Consider the following 24,009-nt stretch of genomic DNA (forward strand, 5'->3'; position numbering starts at 1 on the left):
TGGGTTTTCTGTAATATCCCGGGGTATACACGGACGATCTGGCAGTGTGGTACGAAGGGTTTATCAGCATGCATTCAGAATAACCTGCATAACCTCACTCATGGCTTTGCCACACCCAGCTAACCCCAATATCGCTATTTCATGCCGCTAAAAGTTTTATGCCACACCACCTCATCGTGCATTCCGTATTGTACAGAATACTGCGTTAAAGGACCATTGCAAAGCCAAGCACTGAACATGTAGGAAATACTGCAATGAAGGATACCTGCGCAGCTTAATTTGGCCCCTTAATTTGACAGTCTTTAGTTACATGATCACATATTATTTTATTCATAGGGCCGCTGCCTCGTGCAGTGCACCGGATGGACAGTGCTCGGTAACGAGCATCTATCCAATGTTTTGTTTTCTCCTCGTTGTACAATGCGTCCCCAGGCCTTGTTCACCGCACGCTACTCAAACCCTGCTCTGAAATCAGAATGATTGGTTTCCCTCTGGGCTTGTCTGTGGTCCTCATCACGACAGTATCGGAGCGCTTCACAAATACAGAACGGATTTATTTTCACAGCACCCCTATGAGATGAGACGGTATTTGCCCCATTTTACAGATGGGGAACTGAGGTACAAAGTTACAAGCCACTGAAAACAGGGTCTTATAATTGGAAGCGTTGGACAACCTTAATAGCAGTGCTACCCGCTGTCATTATTACAGTGAGCTGTCATGGGATGTGAAACAGTTACCCTTTAGCTCAGGTGGTAGAGAGGTACATGGTGGGGATCTGAAGGTCCAATGTTTGAACCTTTCTGATAACCGATAATCCTTAAACTCGCACATGACAGAACTCCTGTTTGCAGCAACATAGTTTATGGGATGAGGCAGTAGGCTGGGAATCAGGAGGCTTGGGTTCAAATCCCAGTGCTACCCTTCGCCTGCTGCATGATCTTGACAATCTATTTCTGTGCCTGTTTCCCACCCCACCCGTTATCTGTTTACACTGTAAGATCTTAGGGATGGGGACTGCCTCTTACTGGGTGTTTGTACACAGCCTAGCATTTTTCAAGCTAAATTCTATGGTGAGTGCATCCATTTCCTCTCAGGGGATACATTCCAAACGGGAGGCTCACGGGTCAGCTTTTTAACAGATTCTCAATGAATCAGAAAACAGGGGTAATAAAAGATAGTAAGACATGCAACGGCTGTACACTGGCAAACGCTAGAGAGCGTAGTGCATCTGTTCATGGCTTGTGGGAATGTCTCCTCCCTGGCGAAGAGCAACTAACCCCCATGCTGCAGACAATACAGAATTAATAGGCAAGTCAAAGGTGTGAGTGACATTGCAATCTAGTGGCCGGACCACAGAGAGGATGAGGGCCTTACTATACGATTACTGGGTTCTCAACCTTTTTCTTTTTGGGGCCTCCCTCAACATGCTATAAAAACTCCAGGGCCCAGCACAGGATGACGGGGGGGGAACTCAGGGCTCCGGGCCAGGGGTGGGACTCTTGGCATAGGTGTAGTTTGACTTCTATTTGGGGGCGGGGACAAATGCCGGCAGTGCTCAGGCCAGCTCCGCACAGCAGGGTCCAGGGATGGAGCGCGAGCGCCGCCTCCACCCCCGACTCACCTCCACCGGCCACCCACCTGTCTGGGGCTGTGTGCTGGTGGCTGCTCCCTGAGGGCTCTGCCGGCCCCGGAGCCGGGTCCCCGCCTAGGCAGCTCTGGCCGACTGCGTGAGCAATCAAAGGGGGCTGGGAGCTGAGGAGCAGCTGCAACCCCGGGCACCAGCAGCAGACGGGGGAAATGCCACAGCTGCCCACGCCGTGGCACCACCACAGCCAGAGCAGCAGCTTCCTGGCTCCAGCTTCCCGCCTAGGATCTGGCCAGAGGGGGGGGCTGAGGGAGTGGAGGAGGAGGTGGGGGGTGGAGCTGTCCCGCAGGACAGCCCCACTCTGGGTAAGGCACTGCAGTTTAGGGGTGGCAACACCCTTGTGTCCCCTCAACTCTGCCTATGGGCTCAAGGCTTCAGCCCCATTCCCGGCTTCAGCGGGGGGTGGGAGGGGAGCTCGGGGTTTCAGCCCCACACCATTCCCAGCTTCAGCCCCATAGGGGGCACCGGGGTTTGGGGCTTCAGCCCCGCACCGCTCCCAGTTTCAGCTCTGTGGGGAGACACCAGGGCTCAGGGTTTCAGCAGGGGGGCCCCAGGGCCCCCCTGAAAGGACTCATGGACCGCACCTCCCAGTTGAGAACTGCTGGTCTAGTGGACAGAGCACTGGACTGGGACTCAGAAGACCTGGGTTCTCTTCCTAGCTCCTCCACTGGCCTGCTGGGTGACAATGGGCAAGTCGCTCAACCGCTCAGTTTCCCCGTGTGTAAAACGGAGAGGATATGGACCTCCCTTGTAAAGCGCTTTGAGATGTCCTGATGAACAGGGGTTACATAAAAGCTAGGTATTATTACTACTACTAGTAACTGCAGGAATTCTCCCTTAGCTCAACTGGCAGACACCTATATTAATGGGGCTTAAAGACAAGGGCTCTAGTCCTGTTTAGCCACATGTGCAGTGGGTGAAATTCTAGGCCTATTTAAGTCAATGGGTATTTTTCCATGGACTTCAATGAGGAACAGGATTTCATCTTCTCTGTTGCTTGCAATATACAGATCCTCTACCGCAGGAAGGAAGATTTTTGTGGGGCATAAGATGAGCAGCTTTCAAAGAGAAACAAGAATCCCAAACATTTTAGTGGCCTTATATTTCTCAGTCTCCCCTAGGGCCCAGAAACGATCAGAGACCATTAGGGTGACATCATGGAGCACCTCAGAGGGAACTCAAAGTGGGACAAGACGTGCAGAGAAGCAATGCAAACCGTTTCCTGGTTAGCTTTGAGCGGTCAACTGGTTGAATCCGTTTGTTTTTCCGGTCTTAATGTTAGTTTACTTCCTCACAGTGAATGAGCCTCTTTGATGCTAGAAGCACAGGTCTGAGGACGGGGTTTGATTGTTAACAGCGCCTGCAGAGGTGGGAATGGTGAACGCAGGAGTACACAGACACAGGGTGAGAACCGTGAAAACCTGTCCTCGTTGAAGTCCATGGCAAAACTCCCACTGACTTCAAAGGGGACACAATTTCATCCCCTCTTCCTTGATAAATCACACACACAAGTCACCACTGGCTATTGCATCTTCTTGAATTCCTCTCGGACACAGTGGTATTTTTTGACCAAGAACAGAATTCAGGACCCAGAGGAAACCCTTTTAAAGCACAAATTCTGGCCTTGATTCAGGAAAGCAGTCAACTGTATGCTTAAATCCATCTCTATTCAGAAAAGCCCTTTCAGCACATGCTTAACTTTAAGCTTGTCTCTAAGTCCCATTGACTTCTATGGGACTTAAGCATGTGCTTTCCTGCATTTCCTGCATAGGGACACTATCTTGAATTGGGGCCCAAACGTTAATCAGAAAAAGACCCCAAAAGAGACATGCTGCATTAGCCACCTGAAAATTAAGGGACACCGACAAGCTAAGAACTCCTCCTTCTCTCCAGACATTTTTAACACCGGAGATGGCTATACCTGAAAGAAATGAGAAAACACCACATTTTCCTTCCCCATCCCCATCCCCATCCCCCCTCCCCAGTTTATTCATTCGGCATTTGACAGCACTTTCGGCGTAGACAGTTGATTCTGGAGGGGAAACAGGGAAGTAGGGAATCAGTTGGCTCTGCGCAGATCTTTCACAAAGCAACAGACGAAACAAAAGCACTTTAAAAAAATAGGACAATGTGATTGTAAGGCACAAGCCCTGGGAGAGGAGGAGTATCTGACACCACTGCTTACTACTATTTTTTTTTTTTTTAAATCTGACTAAATTTCCAGTTGAGGACTGTAATGGAGTCAACCGCCTCCGGAGACCCGCCCTTATGGCCGGGAGTGGCTCTGTGTCAGCTGCCTTCTGCTCAGTTCCCAGGAAGAATCCACCACGGCTTTCTGTCCAGTGACACCCCTCCTGGGGGTCCGGGTTTCTGAACAGAACAGTTTAAAACAATCCTGAAAGTCAAGTCTCAAAACCCAGCCCTATTTCGGCGGAATTCTCCCCAGGCCTCCCCCTGCCTTTTCCAGCCATCTGGCTCCACATGGTAGCAAGCCAGCTGCGTCTGCCGCCCCCCCCCTGGTTTTTCAGGGTTCCTGCAGGAGCCTGGCTACTCCCCGCTTTTCCCATCAGCTGCTCCCAGGCTTCCATCCTGCCTGGTGGGAGAATTAAACCCCCTGTCCCAAGGACTAGCCCAGGAGTCTGTCCCTTCCTCCCTTCTCTCTCCAGGCCTGGCCTGAGTTAATCACATGATCTCATTCATTATTACCCACCTGGGGAAGTGAGCACATCTAGTCACAGGTGGGGCGGAGGCCCCATTTCTCCTTAAAGGGCCAGCCACCCTGTGACGGTGACCCCTAAAACTACTTTGATTCCCATCTCTTTGCACCCAACCCCTCCTAGATCCCACAGCTGACAGACCAAGGCAGTGATTAAAACTCACATTCCTTAGGTGCTACTGAATAATCTTGGCATTTTAAAGCGACTGAAGCACACTTTCCGGGACTGGCTTCGCGCCAGCAGCACAGCAGTTTCCAGAGAGTACTGAGAGGGCACCGGTTAATTTCAACGGTATAGCAATAAGCCTCTTTGTCGAAATGCGCTGCACACAGGGAAAACGTGGGAGAGGGAGACTCTCTCCTACTTCTGAGCAAAACCGAAATTACCTACAAATTACCATTTAAAAAAACCTCATCCTCTTTGACTTCAGAGTTGCACTAGGGGGATTGGATGTCCAATTTCCATTCATTTTAACCTTGTGTGGGAGGTCTTTATGGGAACTGGATTCCAGATCCCATTGATGGCTGTGAAAATCTTACCCACAAAGTCCATGTCACATAGGCATATATCTCCTTCCTTTTACTTATCCATTGGATTTCATGCACTGGGTGTTTTATCACAGCGGGTAATGCACAGCAACGCTCTGCTAGTCCATTCTCTTCTCGGCCTGGAAATCTCCCCCAAAATCTTCCTGGTGCCTGGCCCTGCATGACCTCGCCCTGCACCTTTGGTGAGCAACACTGACTTCTACAGGACTCAGCATGGACACACAGGTGCATCCACACCCATCACATTGAAGGACTGGGGCTTGAGGTTGCATAACTACCTAGGAAATCAAGTGAGTTTCTGCTGCAAGGGACAGGAGGACCCAGCTATTGGGGTACCATAACACTTCCTTAACTGATGTTCAGACATCTTACTTGAATTTGGTGGTTGGCTTATATCCTCCTATTATCTCTTGTACTAGGTTTACTCTATCAGAACCTAGCTGTGGCCAACAATTTTTCCGGCAAGAAAAACTGCTTTTAGTAACAATTACAGTAGATTTCCTTCCCTAAGGCTGTGGTGGTAGGACTACAGGACTGTCTGGGGGGGTCTTGGTAAAACAGGTTTATCAATCAGCTAGAAGAGCTTATCTAACAAGTGTGAAAAGTTAGTACAGTATCTATCTCATGTCTGCTTCCCAGTCCTGCAACACCCATTCCTGTTACTGTCACACCGAATAAGTGGATCACAATAACCCATTTAAAGCTATACACTTAAATCAATTAAGGTGACTAGTGTAGCTGGATTGCTGTAACTTCAGCCAGGATGGCAAAGGACGTCTCTTTCACCATGACCTGCTCCAGGACTCGTTTCACTTTCAACTTCTCTGAGTCATCTAATCACTGGATAGTCAGTTGTTTGCTCCTGGCACCAGGAAGATATTGACATTTATGTACGAGCCTGATGCTAGTTATGACCAAGAGGACACTTCATTATAAGAGTCCCATTTCCAAGCACTTGGGGGGGGGGGGGGGGAAGAGGAGAACCGCTCAGGCTTATACTCGTCTCAGTCTATTATTAATTATAATTATTTATTTGTATTGCTATAGCACCTAAAAGCCTCAATCAGGGATCTGGGTCCCATTGTGCAGAGTTCTGTACCTGTGTCATAAAGAGACAGACACTCCTTCAAAGAGCTGAACACCTTCCCAGAGGATTTATGGATTTTAAGGCCAGACGGGATCGTTATGCTCATCGAGTCCGATCTCCTGCATCACACAGGCCACAGAACCTCAGCCAGGAACATCTGCATCAAGCCCATGACTTCTGTTTGAGCTAGAACATCTCTTTTAGAAAGACATCCAGCCTTGATTTAAAGACTGCAAGAGCTGGACAATCCACCACCTCCCTAGATAAATTGTTCCAGTGGTTAATTACCCACCACACCGTTAAAAATCTGCACCTTATTTGTATGCTGAACTTGTCTCTCTTCAGTTTTCAACTGCTGGATTTTGTTACACCTTTTCCTGCTAGATTAAAGAGACATCTTCTATCAGAAATCTCCTCCCCCTGTAGGTACTTGTAGACCATGGTCAAGTCACCTCTTGATCCTCTCTGGGACAAACTATATAGACTGAGCGACAGCGATGGTGAGAGATAACAAGTGAAGAAAATTAATGAGTGAGGAGCAAGGGGAGGACAAGATAAGGGTGAAAACTAATTTGATTTGGCTTAATAAGCAGCAGTCACAGTACATCCATTGCCCAGTCACCGTGGAGTGATCTGCAGGCAGATGATTCATTTATTTGTAAAGCTTGGAACAATTCCATCTGCTCATTTCTTCGCTGGGGGAGTGGGGGGAGGGGGAGATGGGAGGAATGTATTTTTTCATGGCTAAAGTCAATCTTGAGAGAGACTCTCTTTGAATTCAGATCTCTCCAAATATATATCTGTTTGAAATTTGCCATGGGACGACCCAGGAACCTGGACATGTCTGAAGAAGTATGGTTAATAAAACAAAAGTGAGGGGCTGTCCAAGGCTCGGACAGCCCTGCACTCCGTTGGACACGAACGGCTTTACAGCGCAGCACGCTGGGGAGCTCTGGATGGAGCAGTGAACAAAACCAAAGTGGTTTTGGGTTTTTCAGACTTCATCTATTAGGCTTTGGCCTTGTAACCCAAACCCAGGAGTGGTTTGCCTCTGGCTCCTACACTCTCCAAACCCTCAAAGCTTTGGAGAGAACTCCACTTTCAAACAACCTTAATCTACTAATTACGGGCTTCGACCAAAGCCCATCAAAGTCCATGGAAACGCTCCCAAGGACTTCAGTGGATAAGACCCTCTATGCAGCTGGAGCCAGACCCTAGCTGCAGTCAATTAAGAGTTGCAATAAGTGTTTGGTGCTTACATTTGAAGCTTACTTCACCCATCATAGATTAGCCTTCAGAAAAGGTAAGAGCCATAAACTGTTAATGCAATATGATGAGTGAGGTTTTCTGCACACCAGTCAGGAAATTCAAAGTCTTGGTTCCCACAGCAACCATCACCTGGTTCCCTTGGGTATATATAGTATTTGCATTAATAGTCATATTTTATATAAAGCCAGGCAAGTTAACAGCATATGAAGCAACACAAGGCCCAGGTTATGGCTGGCGTGGGAACCTTAACACTGTATTTACTGATGCTTTGCTCACCACAATGTTGCACAAATGTAACTCTCCTCCCACACTGAGTATTACGTTTCTCGGTCTTAACTAAAAGCACATTTTTGCTGGCAGAGTGCGGATTCTGGCTGGAGCTGTCTTGGCCGACATGAACCCCAATAGCTGTTGCTTTAGCACAGCCACAGAGCACTTGCTTGCGAAGCAGCAGTTCCACCTCTGACTTCTGCCAATGAATTAGATTTGTACGCACAGCTGCTGCTGCAGGACGCCCAATTTAAGGGGCATCCCCTGCCCTGTGCGTTAAACCACTGAGCTATCCCTCCCCGAGTGCGAGTACTGGCCTGCTAAACCCAGGGTTGTGAGTTCAATCCTTGAGGGGGCCATTTACGGATCGGGGCAAAAATCTGTCTGGGGATTGGTCCTGCTTTGAGCAGGGGGTTGGACTAGATGACCTCCTGAGGTCCCTTCCAACCCTGATATTCTAGGATTTTATTAAAGTCATTGTGCGTTTAAGCTGTCAGGCCTGGCTCTCAGCGGAGGTGACAGGGCTAGATTTCAAACATCCAGATTCTCATGGGCCACCCTCCGTCACAGGCTTCTTTTCCTAACAAAGCGCTGCATGCTCATTAGATCCGGCCTCAACATTCACCGGTGACATCTCACCATTTCCCTAGGACTCCTCCCGCTGTTGTGATTGGAGATGGTGACAAGAAGAAACAGACGTGAATAAGGAACCAAAAAGAAGAAACGGCAGCAGCTAGAAAAGAGGAAAGGGTCTGAACAACATCTTCTAGGCACCTATTTGCTGCTTGTGTGAGTTTAAACTTTTAGTCTAATTTATAGCTGGAAGCAGGAAGTCAGGTCACGGCTGTTTGCAAGTGTTGGAACGTTTCCTTAGGTGAGTGGTGCTCCATCTGCAAAAGTCTAGCTGAAGGCAGGGTGCAAGATGCGACTGAAATGGAACTGTTCCCCGCTGCATTGTAATGCACCCCCTCCTTGCCAGTGCATCATATTTGTAATAGTTTGAAACAGACACATTTACATGAGCGGTGTCAAACTCATTCAGGGGAGAAGGCCAAATCCCATTTTTAACTATGGCCCATGGGCAGGGGTATCACTTCAGTGGGAGATCTGCTGGGGGTTTAGGATATAGCCCTGATGTCAATGAGAGGCTTGCCCAGAGATCACGGCCTTCCTGGGGCAAATGAAATTTTAGTCTTCATCACCTGGAATTAGCCTGAAACTCGAAAATTATCTTCTGAATCTGGCAGAGAGTACCGTACCAGTCACATTCAAACAGGAACTTTCTTCACAATGCTGATGATTAAAAATAGTGGAGGTTTTAAATGGAAGCTTAGATTCCCCAGAATTTGATGCAATGCAAGTCACATACAGATATCAAAGAGGTCGGGGATCCAGCCCAGGGACTAGGTGTACGAGACTTCTAGCCTACACAGATCCACTCTGTGAAGGAGCCATTCTTTGCTGACATTCAGCATTTAAAGCATTAAAGCACGTCTCCCTCCATCGCCACAACGGAAGATCTTGTCCATCTTAGGAGAGCTAGTAGAGGGAGGAGAACTTCAAAATTCTATTTGCTCACAGTTCAACGAAGCAACAGACTGAAGCAGAAGCGAGTAATGAGAAAACATCCGATGAGGTTTTAGGAAGTGGTGGTGGTGGTGGGGGGAAATGCATCGAAGCAAGCTTCACCGAACTGATGAGCCAATCAGCAAAAAGATGAGACAAGTGGAAGCAAGGAAGTGAAACGGACCCCATAAGGATGTAGCAAAAGAAGCAGAAGTAAGAATGAGCATTAGCCACGGCGGGAGAATCGCAGTCGGGCCCGAGGCAGCGTGTCCGCGCATTGTTTTGGCTTTTTAACCAAGCTCAGGGAATAGCCCTGAAAAACGTTCCAGCAAGCAGCAGTATTGGAGGGAAAAGCCCTCTTACATGAGGTTGTCTCTCTGGGGTGGGTGGATACAGGCAGGGTAGCCCCTACCCTCTTCCAATCCTCTGGACATTCGCGGCCGTGTCCCATAGGCATCCAGGCATCGCACTTCCAGATTTCCCAGCTTTGTGGCTTAGAAGCAAAGGGGTGGGGGTAGGGCATCAGCCTCACCCGCTGACCAAAATGCCAACATGTTGCTCTGTAACGGGGAGGGAAGAGACAGAGCACAGCACACAGGACCTGCCCCTCTGCACAGATGACTTGAGAGCCAGAAGGGTCCTGAGACACCACCTCCCACCTGCCCTCTGAAGAAGAGGAACCCGCTTCCCCCAGCCTGTCTCCTTGTTTCAGCGTTTCAACTCCCTGAGTAACTGACGCCCTCCCGAGAGGCGGGGGATGAAAGGGGGCCTGTCTTCTTGAAAATCTTGGACAACCAGCTCCAGGGCCCTGTGTGCTAGGAGACCTCAGACAACGGTGGTTTTTGCAGCTGTGGAGTCGAGGGCAAAATTTACAACCATTCAGGTCTAGTTTCACGCTCTTCGCAAAGGCAAAATTCCCACTACCTTCCTTGGGGACTTTCACCTGGGTGGGGCGTACAGGATCGGGCCCCAAAACTCTTGAGGGTCTCTCCTAGAGTCCACACGACATGTCTCCCTGCCACAGATTTCAACAGGGATTTAACATCGCACAATCAGCCATCGTGCCAGGCCTAATTACTATGGTAACCACATGTACTGGAGGTTGTTTCTCTCTTAAAATGACTCACAGATTTTTAAAAAGAAGAAGTGGTGCCTCTGCCACACTGTTTTTAGACTGACAACAGAACACACACACACACACACCCCTCTCTCTTGCAGGAATACTCTCCCTTCAGTTATCATCCTTACACGCATCAAACACAGCTGCTGTGCTCTTTGGAGACAGAATCTGGGTCTGCCTTCCTCTTGGTGTGAATAGAGAAAAACAGTCCCTTGTATGATTCAGCCATCTGGGATAAATCTACATAAAACCCAGCACTATAATCCAATTAATGTGACTTTGTCAATTGTTTAGAGAGGACATATCTGCTTCTGTTGCAAATAGTTTGCAATTTCATGGCCTTATTTTAAAGGTAGAATCAAGAGAAGCAGGAACATTAGGTTTGCTAGTAGATTAGAGAATACAATGGAAGGAATTCTAACCTGAGGGGGCAGATTCTCCGCCCCACCCAAACTCAGCTAAGTAGAGGGGGAACCCAGAAAGAACCTGGTTACAGTTTTCTAATCCTGAACACAAATGGCGCAGGTACAAGTTGCAGGGCAGCAGAGTTCCCCTCCCTGCTCCCCAAACAATCCCCTTGCACTGACTCTCCCAACTTTTGGCAAGCAGAGTTCCCCTGCACAGAGCAAATTCTCCATAGGCCATCTCTGGTTGCTGTAAGGCCACTTTCCACTGCTTAGGGCCTCAGCAGCCCTGAGAACCCAGCCCGCAGCACGCAAGAGGCATCCTCCAGGCCACTTGGCTCGGCTTATGTCCACACTGGCTCTCACTAGCCTCTTTTCAGCACTGTTCGGTGGACGCTCACAGCTCTGTTCACCCGGCACTCAGTCCATTTTACTCACTTCTAATTCTATCTTCCCCAAGGCTAGAGTCAACTGTTCTCCAATGCACCTGCAATTACTGTCCTCCGCTAACAAGAACCAAGGCCCATTGTCAGCGGTCATCTATGGAAAGCAGATTTCATTGGCAAATTAGGAAATACAGAGTCGAAATCATGAATCTTGCACCTAGACACACACTTTGGAAAGCTCTGCTGATCTTAAGTTACTGCAGGACCAAGTATGATTCAGAGCTCACCAGAACAAACCAACCAACCTTTTTCTTCTCTCACACCCTAAACTCATCATCTTCCAAAACGAGACCAGAACGTCACCCTGGCCTGAATCCAGCCGGAACGGCTGATGCTTCCTGCTACCCACCCTCTGCATTACATCTTCCACATCTTTGAAATCGGCCTTGTCGTGGCAGCTAACTGGCTGGGTCCGTCTAGGCAAACAATTCGCAAACAAACACAAATCCCTGCGGATTCTGCTCACTCTTCTTGGTAAACCAGCTCACAGGCCAGAAGCCAAGCAGATAAAAGGTACTGAGCTAGATCTAAGCTCCGGCCAAGGAGTTCTTGGTGCAGCTGAGGAGGGGGTGTGGAGAAGCATGGGCTGCTCTTCACCAGGCTATGGGTTAGGCTATTGTAACCTGTACCAGTGGGAAGGGACCTCAAGGAGCTGTTATGATGGCTGGGGATCACTGGAGTGAAGGGGAGGCCTGGCCGCCCCCTATCTTCCAGCCACACATCCTAGGCTGGCAGCTGAGTAGGTGGAGTGGTTGGCCTAAGAGCAGCTACAGTGACACTGCTGTACCCCAGGCTCCCTCTCCAGGGGAGAGATTTGCCAGATTTTGGCCACATTGCGGTAGCATGGGCGTGTAAGCGAGGGCAGAATCAGACTCATCCTCCAGAAGATGTTCAGATTGTACTGTCTCCTCGCATCGTCACTCACCCCCCCAGCGGTAGCGCCCTGCCACCAGGAAACGCACACACCGAAGTATTTAACAATGGGGAGGAAACTAGATTTAGACCTTTCCCTGAAATTGAAATCCAATTACGAGCCACTTTCTCAAAGGCCAGCACGAGAAATGGATGGGGAACCCGTCTGAGGGGAAGGCACCGAGATGGATACTTGGGCACAGGCCGAGCCTGTCTGAGGTTAGTTACTTCGGTTGAATGGGCAGCCAAGGGAACTCCCAAGGTTTCCTTTAATGTACGTCTCTGCAGACTGCCTGAGACAGAGCGGCACTTTAAGTGCAACCCTGTCTGGTCTGCCCCGGGTTTTACAATCGCTTTCTAATGTGACAGAGGTTTTCATTAAACAGGACTGACCCCTCCCCGGAGCTTCCAGCTGGCATGGGGCGGAGGCTCCCAGAACTTGGAATGTGCACACGGCAGCAGCAGCCGCCCACTAGGGCAATGCTTGCTCATGCCAAGCTCTCCGGTGAGCCGATTTCTGCCGCGCGTTCTGCGTCTGGAGAGCTAGTCTCAATATGTTCCGAACAAATTGCCGGCCCCAGTGAGATTGGGGAGTAAGAGCTGTGCCAGCGGGATTCCCTGGAGGTACCAAGCCAGACTCTCACTAGGTCTGGAAACAACCTCACTGCTACACCTGTTCTCCCACGTTTCAAGATTAGTTCCCAAGCTGCAGGCAGCAAAATCCAAGGCTTCTCCCCCCCGTACTGTTTATAGTCCCAGACATCATCTGGCTGAATTCGCTCTGTTCATCACTCCTGCTCAAGAGATGTACCATACCACCTTTCATATGATTGCCATATACCCCTGGGTGTGCTACAGCACCTACAATACCCCCAAAGGAGTAGGGAAAAGACTTCTCCTCAAACACAGAGACATGACCACAAATGTTTCTCACTTCCTGTGCATTGCCTGAAGACACATCCCCATCATATATGGGGGGGCTGAGTTGGCAGATATGGGATATTAAACACACCATTGGCTTTTATTCGCCTTTCATTGGCGAACACAAGCAGAAGGTACCCACGGCAACTTCCGCAAGTAAAGTGGCCACTCCCATTAACACTCAGTCACCGGGATAACTGGGATGGAAAAGCACAGCGGCATGAGGCATGCCTTGAAGAGAAACAGTCCAGCAAGAAACGCTCAGTGCCAGCCAAGTCGTTCCTGAATGCTGCTTAGAAACCTTCCTAATGCAGCATTTAAAAGCAATTAGCAGCCCCAGTAAAGAAAACGGATCATTCTGTATCCAGTTCAAACTCTTCTCCAACGCTCTGCACAGCCTGGCTTCTCCCTCGCTAGCTCTCCAGCCCGGTTTCCCACTATCCCCCCACCCATGCGCTATACTTGCCAACTCCTCCTGCATTCTGAATGCTCTCCTTCCACGCCCACACAATGTGGATGCACCATATTCCAAGATGCTCCTTATACCCAGAATGCCCTCCCTAAATCAAGGCACCCTGCCTGCTCTTCCTTCCATCCCCTCCTTGCCTAAAGCACAACAGAAAATGCAACTGTGCACGAGGAAAAAATATATTAAAGAACCAACAGGAGATGGGGTCACATGACCTGATCCCCCATTCTGGAAATACTCATTGGGTCCACACTTGTTTCTGATAGGCTCCTGGTACTAGGGTGACCAGACAGCAAATGTGAAAAATCGGGACGGGGGTGGGGGGTAATAGGAGCCAATATAAGAAAAAGACCCAAAAATCGGGACTGTCCCTATAAAATCGGGACATCTGGTCACCCTACCTGGTACAGTAACTAACACTGTAATGAGCAGAAAAAATATGTTTCGTATGTAGACACGACTCCTTATATAGTTTGCAGTGTTGTCGTTGCCGCGTTTGGCCTAGGCGATTAGAGCGACAAGGTGGGTGAGGTAATATCGTTTATTGGACCAACTTCTGTTGGTGAAAGAGAAGCTTTTGAGCTGACACAGAGCTCTTCTTAAGGCCCGCTTTAAAACGGGGGGAGGGGACGTTTATTTTCTGGGGAAAACATAACAAAAGCAAACAAAAACACTAATGTATTTTGGTCCCTTCTTGATTCCGGGCGGGGTGGTGGGGAAGAATCTCATCCAAACAGTACCATGACTAAGGCATTTACAAAACTGATCAGCAGCCTAGTGGTACTGAGTTACGTCGATATTCATGGTGAACAATGGAGTAGGGCACGGACAGTACCAACCGCAACACTGTGCTGACTTGAGTAATGCTATAATCAAAAGATTTGTGGTGTATTAGAAAAGACCTATTATAACCCTCTGAATAAGTGCTCCAACAGCCTGCATTCGGAGCACCGCCTTAAATTAAACCGATCAAGAATCTCCGTGTGGTTCTTTTACAGCATTAGAGACAGGCTTTTGCACCGAGTGCTTCTAACACACCCCATCTACTCAGGGGATGCAGGCAATTTAAAAAACACAAGAGCTTCACCCTAGTGCTTTCTATGGGATAATTAATTGAGTCATATTTCAGTTCATCCACTGGCCATATGGCAGAAAAGAGGATTAAAAATTTCAGTCTCAAAATGTATTCAGTGAAATCCAGTTAATACAGTCAACCTATAAGCAACCCCCTCCCCCAAACAACAAAAAATAAAACCCCATTATTGTACTGGACACATCATGCTGCCAGTATACATGGAAACCTTTTTCCTTATACAGCACAGAAATACAGGTTAATCTTTTAGTCCAAGCTATCTGACAATTCAGAGGTTTGTTTACTGGGCAGGACTACAAGCTCTGCTTCTGTGTTGTCTTAGGGAGAGCAGTGGGAGGATCCCGATTGGGAGTTGGCCAGAAAATCAGTTTTCTGCCAGTCTCCGGCTCCTTAAATAAAATATGGGAGCAATAAACCTAATTTTAAATGACTACAGTGAGCTAGATACAACAGGTACCACAGTATGAAAGTTACTTCTGTCCTATAAGTTAAGGATCATTACCTTTTAGTTGATTATTCTCTAACTTTAATATCATCTTGGGGGTGGGGAGAGAGAGAGATGGGGATTTTTGTTTATATATAAAATCCGTTTTCAATTAAGGTAGCAAGAAAGACTCGTATTCAAGGGATTCTCCTCTATCGATTCCATTATTTGAAAAATAAACCCAAGGAATTAAGTTTCCCAAGTTCATTTTTCCACCTGCATCTGTATATCATTTCTATAGTTTTGCACATATTTCTAACAGCAATGTAGACAAAATTCTCCTTTGCCATGGTTACTCCTCATTAAACAGTTACCGATCACCAGTATTTCCTGTTAAAACCCAGTAATAAAAAAATGGGTTTTGAAAAATAATATTCTGAACTCGAATCCTTTGTACAGATGCTCCTTTGTGCTTTGTCCAACTGCTTCTGTCTGAAGAGGTGGAGTAAGGGTGTGGCTAATACTTTGGTATTCCATCTTTGAGATAAAATGATAACTTTAAGGGGTGGAAAGATTCTAATCCAAAGAGATAGGGAATTAGACATTTATGTATCACTGAAATTTTCAAGTTTGATTTTATACTGACTATCTCGGGGAGGAAGGTTAATTTCAGTTAAATGAAAATCCCTCCCCTTCCCTTCCCCAAATAAATAAATAAATGGAACACTAGACCTCATTCATCCATGAAAAAGCTTTTCCTACAACAGCAAATCAGTTGATTAACTGAGGATCAAAATTTCTAAATTAAATCTTTGTTGAGGAGACGGGACCTTTTACAAAGAGTCTAATTTTTATTGACAGTCTTTAACCCCCGATCTATGTTTCCATGCAAAATGTTCACAATCCGAATTCCCAAAACAACCCCTTTCCTGTGTTCCGATTTGTGAATGGCACTGGGAAGGGGCGTACAAGACACTGGTATTTTTAAATTAAAACGGACCTGCTATCATGCCCTCATACGATCTCTCCAGGAATTAGGGGAAAGCATTCTGCACCTTGTTTATTTGGCCACCATTCTGCTAAGAGACCAGCAATCCGCACTTCTGCTTCGGGTGCTCCCTCTCACCTCCATCTGGTTGAATGCCACGGCCCATTTCGTCTAGAAAGCTAAAATGAACACTCTGGAAGGGCTTGCCAAAGCTGAAACCAACGCACGGTGACTGTTTCTAACGAATCCGTTTCTTCCTTTGCTTTAGAGTAAACAACTTCAACTATACATCAAACCTACCAGCGAAGAGCGGGGTGGCTTCCGCGGTTATCTGAGCAGGGGATGCATATCTAGCGGCCACTTGCCTGGGATCCCGAGTCCCTATTACCAGACCGTTTGTAAATGGCAGACACACCAGAAGCAATTTCCGCGCACGCTTTTAACAGCGATAATTGCAATTAACATCCTCCGGCGCCAGCCTCGCTCCACAACCGTGTAGCCTGTGTGAGCAAGAGCGGCTGGACCAAGCCCCAGAGCTGGCTCCGGGTGGGCGATGCACACGCCCCGCCAGGCTCCTGCGGGTGGGGAACTGGGTGGAAACAGCGTCACGCCGCTTGCTTGCCCCCGTGTAAATGGGTCTGTTTAACAAAAAGCCCCGGTGGCTGAGACTTGCCCAGCCCGCCCCCCTGGCTAGCCAGCAGCGCCCGGGGCTGGAGCGGAACCGGACTCCCCGGAGATTGGGGCTTTTACCTTCTAGCTCCGGTCGCGGCTCGCCCGGGGGGAACAGCTGGAGCTCGCCTTCTCCGGGAGGGGCGGTGGGCTCAGCGGCAGCCCTGGGAGCGGCGTCCCCACCCAGCTTTGTCTGCGATCATCATCCTGGGGACAGGAAGCGGCGCGGCTCCGACTTCCTCCTCCCCGGCTCGGCGGCGCTAGCTCCGAGCTCGCCCGGCGCAGGCTGCGTCCCCCGCCCCGGCCCCGGCCCGCCCTTCCCTGCCTGCCGCCCGCCCCCGCGCGGCCACCGCCCACGGGCCGCTCCCCGTCCGCCCGCCCGTGGGCCCCCGGGCGGCCAGGCAGGAACCGCGGCCGGGGGCCTGCAGCTTCCCCGGGCCCCGCTGTCCCCCATAGCCCCTACACACCCCGCCCCGCTGTCCCCCTATATCCCCTACACACACCCCGCCCCGCTGTCCCCCTATAGCCCCTACACACCCCGCCCCGCTGTCCCCCTACAGCCCCTACACACACCCCGCCCCGCTGTCCCCCTACAGCCCCTACACACACCCCGCCCCGCTGTCCCCCACAGCCCCTACACACACTGCGCCCCCTGCCCCCCCACAGCCCCTACACGCCCCGCTGTCCCCCCACGGCCCCTACACTCACCGCCCGCCCTCTGTCCCCCCGTATCCCTACACACACTGTGCCCCACTGTCCCCCCATAGCCCCAGCCCCTACACACACTGCGCCCTCGTCCCCCCATAGCCCCTACACACACCGCCCCGCTGTCCCCCCATAGCCCCAGCCCCTACACACACTGCGCCCTCGTCCCCCCATAGCCCCTACACACACCGCCCCGCTGTCCCCCCATACCGCTACACTCACTGCCCTGCTGTCCCCCCACAGCCCCTACACTCACCTCCCTGCTGTCCCCCCAGAGCCCCTACACACACTGCCCCGCTGTCCTCCCATAGCCCCTACACACACTGCTCCCCTCTGCCCCACCGGCCTCACCCCCTACGCACACTGTGCCCCTCTGCCCCACTGATATCCCCCCGGCTGCCCCTACTTACACAATGCCCCCCCCGCTGTCTCCCCATATCCCCCGGCCTGACCCCTTCCACACACTGCCCCCCCGCTGCCCTCCATATCCCCCAGCTGCCCCTACACACACTGCACCCCTGCTGACCCCCTACACAAACTGCCCCACAGATATACCCCGGGCCGGCCTGACCCCTACAGACAATGTGCCCCTCTGACCACCTGATATACCCCTGGCCTCACCCCCTGTACACACTGCCCCGCATATCGCCCCAGCTGCCCCTCGACACACTGCCCCACTGATATCCCCCCGGCCTCTCTCCCTACACACACTGCCCCCATGCTGCCCCACTGATATCCCCCCGGCCTCTCTCCCTACACACACTGCCCCCATGCTGCCCCACTGATATCCCCCCGGCCTCCCTCCCTACACACACTGCCCCCACACTGCCCCACTGATATCCCCCCGGCCTCCCTCCCTACACACACTGCCCCCACACTGCCCCACTGATATCCCCCCCGGCCTCACCCCCTACACACACTGCCCCTCATATTGCCCCGGCTGACCCACCACCATGCTGCCTGTAGGAGCAAATCGAAGGGTTTTGCTTCTAGGCAAACCTTTCCAAACCAAGCAGTAAATCCTCTGTGGTGAGGTAACTGCAGGCCCGGCAGGTTTGTCCCCATCTCCCTCTCCCCTAGCAGACCAGCTGAGTTGGGAACAGAATCCAGATCTTCTGAGTCCCAGTCCAGTGCCCCGTCCACTTGGCTACACTGCCTTGTGTGCTGACAACTACATCTATAAGGAGGCCACTTGAATATTTGGTCCCTAGTATCTTCTTTGATGTTATAAGAACAAATATAACTTTATTTCTAATAATTTAATCTAAAATGTCCTGTCACAAGTCTGCAAGCTTTAAAGGGGGCCATTTGGGAAGAAAACGACCATAGGGAAGCACGGAGACAGTTTTTGTTGCTGGTGGTTTTTTTTTTTAAGATGGCTTCTGTTTTTGCACCCAGTATTTGCACCCAAAAATAACCAGAGACACAATTTAGCTCATTTAGCTGTCATCACCTGATTAGACTTTTAAATATCTGATTTGTAGGTGTAAGTAGCTTAAATTGTACACCAGGATAATTATTTGCACCTGCAAAATTACAGGCACAGGGAGAGCAAAAGAAGTCTACAGTTGTTCTTTGCAGAAAACTCTATACAATGAAATGCTTTATATACACAAAAGGTTTTAATTTTTGCTGGATTTTGGCAGGTTTGGCTAGTTCAAAATGCTAATCTGAGCTGCTAAATACCGGCTCACCCAGGGGGGCGGGTGGGTGGCCAACCTGAGCCTCTGCAAGGGCCGCCTTGCTGTTTTTATTGAGTTAGCTTGAGCCCCGTTAGTGGAGTCTGACTACCCAGCTGGGCAGCTCCCTGCTGCAGTGGAGACATGCCCCTGGGCGCTGGGAAGCAAGAATCTCCGCGGAATCAGGTGGCATTTTACATGTTGCTGCTTTATTAAAATTCTTAATGAAAGCTATTATATTTTAATGGACTCACTGTCTGGCTTGGCTCAAGCAGCTTACGAGCTGCTTGTGTTTCTGACTAGCAGAAAAGATTGTAAAGAGAAGGAATTATACGAGGGATTTGAAATCTTCAATCGTGAATCCTCTCTAAACCAGGGGTACTGGCCCCGAAGACTGTGGGAGACCACAGAGCTTTTGGCAAGCACCGGAGCTCTGTGAGTCAGAGACTCCTTCTTTTATATGAACGTAAGAACGGCCAGACTGGGTCAAACCAATTGTCCATCTAGCCCAATATCCTGTCTTCCGACAGTGGCCGATGCCAGGTGCCCCAGAGGGAATGAACAGAACATGGCAATTATCAAGTGATCCATCCCCTGTCGTCCAGTCCCAACTTCTGGCAATCAGAGGTTATGGGGCACCCAGAGCATGGGGGTTGCATCCTTGACTGTCTTGGCTAATTGATGAATCTATCCCAGTTATAACTTTGGCTTTCACAACGTCCCCTGGCAAGGAGTTCCACAGGTTGACTGTGCGTTGTGTGAAAAAATACTTCCTTGTGTTTGTTTTAAACCTGCTGCCTGTTCATTTCTGTGGCTGAGCCCTGGTTCTTGTGTTAATTGAAGGGGTAAATAATACCTCCTTATTCCCTTTCTCCACTCTATTCACAATTTTATAGACCTCTATCATATCCCTCCTTAGTCATCTCTTTTCTAAGCTGAACGGTTCCAGCCTTTTTAATCTCTCCTCATATGGAAGCTCAAGTGCGTAGTGCTTAGCACAATGGAGTCCTGATCGGGACCCCTAGGTGCTCTGGCAATACCCATCAATAATGATAATATGCATTTTACAAGAGACACACTTTATTAACAGGATAAAAAGACAGCAATGTTCAGAAGTGGTCACTGGTTTGGGGGGCCTCATTTGAGACACATTGAGCCTGATTTTCAGAGGCACTCTGAGTCCCATGGGGACTGTGGGGTGTTTACCAATAAGGGGACTTTCTAAGCCTGGATGCATAGGTGGACCCATGACCAGTATCTCCAAGAGTTGACCCTTAAGCTTGAACCTGGGTCTCTGAGGACACTCAGCAACGTCTCCCACCGGGGTCAGCGCCTACCTCTGTAACCAAGCTAATGGCTTCAGTTTATACACACTCAAAATAGCCGGGTGTAATGCACCGGTTTAGTGCATGTCTCTCACTAGTGGCGACATCAACCTGCTGCTTACTCACGGCTAGCAGTCGCTCCTTTATCATAAGTCGCAGGGCCCTGGGCCGTTTGGTACGGCAGATCACAAATGTCATCCTTGTTGACAACCGTGATGCATGTACGCACGCCTGCAGCCCCGGCTTGCTACACGGGATCACCCGCAGAGACCGAGCTCAATGAGATGCCGTTCTAGGTAGCGTCTTTTAGTGGCGTTTTCACGCATCATTTTGTAATTGTTCGTCCAACTAACAGCTACCGAAAGCAGCCTTCTCAGACCGATGCCACAGAACGGCCGGACGACGTCTCTCCACCTTATGGACAATCTTAATGAAATAATGGCAGCTCAGCTTTTCGGAGAGAGCTTTTCACTGACGGAACTCAAAGCACTTTACAAGCTGAATGGAAGAAGGCTCAGACAGCCTCACGGAAGTGGGGGAGCTTTGTCATCCCCCTCCGACAGATGGGGACGTGGGGGTCGAGGGAAGTTAAATAGTGCGCACAAAGGAATAAAAGGGGCAGAGACAGGAACTGAACCCTGGTCTACTCCCACTCCATCTCCTTAACCACGAGACTCTCCTTTCCTTCCGTGATTTCTGGAAATTAATGGAGATATCCTATCTCCTAGAACTGGAAGGGACCTTGAAAGGTCATCGAGTCCAGCCCCCTGCCTTCACTAGCAGGACCAAGTACTGATTTTGCCCCAGATCCCTAAGTGGCCCCCTCAAGGATTGAACTCACAACCCTGGGTTTAGCGGGCCAATGCTCAAACCACTGAGCTATCCCTCCACCCCGAGGCACATATTCTCACATACCAGCAAACAGACATCTCGTATTAGCACAGATCTGAATAAAGAACGCGTAGCAGTGTGGTAGGTAACTGATTTTTTAGTTGGTCTAATACAGGGGTGGGCAAACTTTGTGGCCCGAGGGCCACATCTGGGTATGGAAATCATATGGCGGGCCATGAATGCTCACGAAATTGGGGGGTTGGGGTGTGGGAGAGGGTGAGGGCTCTGGGGTGGGCCAGAAAGGATGAGTTTAGGGTGCAGGAGGGGACTCCGGGCTGGAGCAGGAGGTTGGGGGGTGGGGTGCGGCTCCGGCAAGGGGTGCAGGCCAGGGCCGGCTCCAGGCACCAGCTTGCCAAGCAGGTGCTTGGGGCGGCCACTCCGGAGAGGGGCGGCAGGTCCAGTTGTTCGGCGGCAATTCGGCGGACGGTCCCTCACTCCCGCTCGGAGCAAAGGACCTCCCGCCGAATTGCTGCCGCAGATCGCGATCGCGGCTTTTTTTTTTTTTGCGCCACTTGGGGCGGCAAAAACCCTGGAGCCGGCCCTGGTGCAGGCTGTGGGGTGGGGTTGGGGGTGCAGGAGGGTTCTCCGGACTGGAATGGAGGGTTTTGGGGGGCGGGAGGGGGACCAGGGCTGGGACAGGGGGTTGGGGCATGGGAGGGGGTCAGGGGTGTAGGCTCCAGGTGGTGCATACCTCAAGCAGCTCCCAGAAGCAGCTGCACATTCCCCCTCCGGCTCCTAAGCAGAGGAGTGGCCGGGCAGCTCTGCACGCTGCCCCGTCCACAGGTGCCGCCCCTGCAGCTCCCATTGGCCCCAGTTCCCAGCCAATGGGAGCTGTGGAGGCGGCACTTGGGGTGGGGGCAGCATGCGGAGCCCTCTGGCTGCCCCTACATGTAGGAGCCAGACGGGGGACATGCTGCTACTTCCAGGAGCCGCACAGAGCCACAGCATGCGCAGAGCGGGGCAAGCTCTGACCCCGCTCCCTGGCTGGAGCTCGAGGGCCGGATTAAAACATCTGAAGGGCCGGATGCGGCCCCCAGGCCATAGTTTGCCCACCCCATGTCTAATAGAAAAGTTCTGGCCTTTTTTAACACTCACAGGACCATATCCTCAACTTGTGGGGTAAATCGTTGTAGTGCCAGTGAAGTCAATGGTGCCATGACAATTTACACCATCGTTTTTATTCGATATCTGCTGCACTGCCAGGGTTACACACTAGTGCGGTGACTTTTGCATCCTGTGACTGCCTGAGCATGGACCGGAAACAGGCCACTTTTCAATTCCGTTAGAAACATTGTGACTGTGTATTCTAAATTAGACCACATGGGCCCGATATTGCATCATGGCTTTAGGAGAAAAACCTTTGATGGAGAGCGATCATTTGCAATACCGTTGATTAGCTCTTGCATAAACACATGTTACAATCAGCTTGTCTTGCTAGGGCATTTCATAAGAATCTCTGAGCTTTTTTTTTTTTCCTTCCCCTTTTGCTTCTTGCATTCATCTAGAATTTCTGTAGATTTCCTGGAAAGGATGCAATGGACTGTGATAACATGGGTTTCCCCTCTAGTTACCATGGCAACACTGAATGACTGATTTCCTATGTTGCCATGCAAATGCAGAGGATGATGCCAGCCTTTGTGCAACACAGGGCAGGCAGTAATTAAAAAAAAAATCCACAAACAAACAAACAAACAAAACCCCTTGCCAACAACCTGTAATCCTATTTCCTCACACCCAAGAGAGGGAAAAAACACACTCCCATTGTAAATCTGTGTCTGTCCCAGATGGGGGGTGGGGCTCCTTTTCAAGGGTGATGAGCCTGGATAGGAGAGGTGGGGGGAAATACCTTTTGCCAGGCATATTGGGCAGATGACAGAAGAATTACACCGATGCCTTTTTTTTGGTGACTGTGATTCCACCAGACTGGAAGCCTTGACCATCCGCTTTATTTATAGCCACAGTGTCTCTCTCGTGATTTTTCCTTTCATCCGATTCACGAGTTTTCGTTTTTATTCAGTGCACACGCACACAGCTCATCTGTGTCACAGGTCCTCTACTGCCAACAACCAATGGATACTCTCCATTAGCTCAGGAGGGAGGGGCTTGTGCTTCTGAAGCAGAAGGAGCTGTGCGCCATCCCCAATGTTGCGACGAGGCCCGGTACTAACTGAGAATTTCGTAACTGGATTTAAGTATCAGAGGGGTAGCCGTGTTAGTCTGAATCTGTAAAAAGCAACAGAGGGTCCTGTGGCACCTTTGAGACTAACAGAAGTATTGGGAGCATAAGATTTCGTGGGTAAGAACCTCACTTCTTCAGATGCAAGTACTGTAAGATGTAACTGGATTTGTTACATTTAATGGCCCGAGCGTGACTACCATTGCCAGCCATCGGGATGTCAGAGGATGGCTATATATAACGGCTGCACATCTGACTTTCAGAAACGCTTTCTCAGAACCCTACTCAACAGCATTACCGCATGCCAATAATCTAACCAAAGCCAATGGCGGAACAGCACGTCCGATGCCAGCATCCCAGCCAATCATGAGAGCTGCTTTGAAATCAAACTCGGAATTGTCAAATGATCTAAACTTGGGTTTCTTTCCCCCCAGTTTTCCTTTGTGCCTCTCCAACCGACTGTATAACAAATAAACACGCAGCAGGAAAGAGGGACGTGTGACTAAAGTCCCACGGACACATGTCCTTTAACACGGCACTTCCCTTCCCCCCCTGCGGTGGTGCCCCACTCATGGTGGTTGTCCTTGATCAGCGGAGACCCAGAGTTCGGAGGTGCTGCGGCGGCCTCAGCTCCGCCACTGGCTCACTGCGGTTGCTCCCCACTGTTGTCTCTGCCACCGCCAG

At 50.1% G+C, this 24,009-nt stretch overlaps 1 protein-coding gene across 4 annotated transcripts in view; it reads right to left on the bottom strand.

Annotated features, from left to right (window-relative positions):
• GNG2 (G protein subunit gamma 2) overlaps positions 1-16,852 on the bottom strand; it is a 92,827-nt gene extending 75,975 nt beyond the window's left edge. For 2 of the 4 annotated variants that reach the window (XM_065593939.1, XM_005290219.5), the window contains exon 1: positions 16,631-16,849. The gene's annotated coding sequence lies outside the window, so the exon portion shown is untranslated. Of the gene's footprint in view, positions 1-16,180; positions 16,515-16,630 lie in introns of those variants that run through there. The other 2 variants (XM_005290218.5, XM_005290220.4) reach the window with 2 other exon arrangements.
• Positions 16,853-24,009: the final 7,157 nt, after the last annotated feature.

Source organism: Chrysemys picta, chromosome 4, assembly GCF_011386835.1.
Source record: "Chrysemys picta bellii isolate R12L10 chromosome 4, ASM1138683v2, whole genome shotgun sequence".
Lineage (NCBI taxonomy): Eukaryota > Metazoa > Chordata > Testudines > Emydidae > Chrysemys > Chrysemys picta.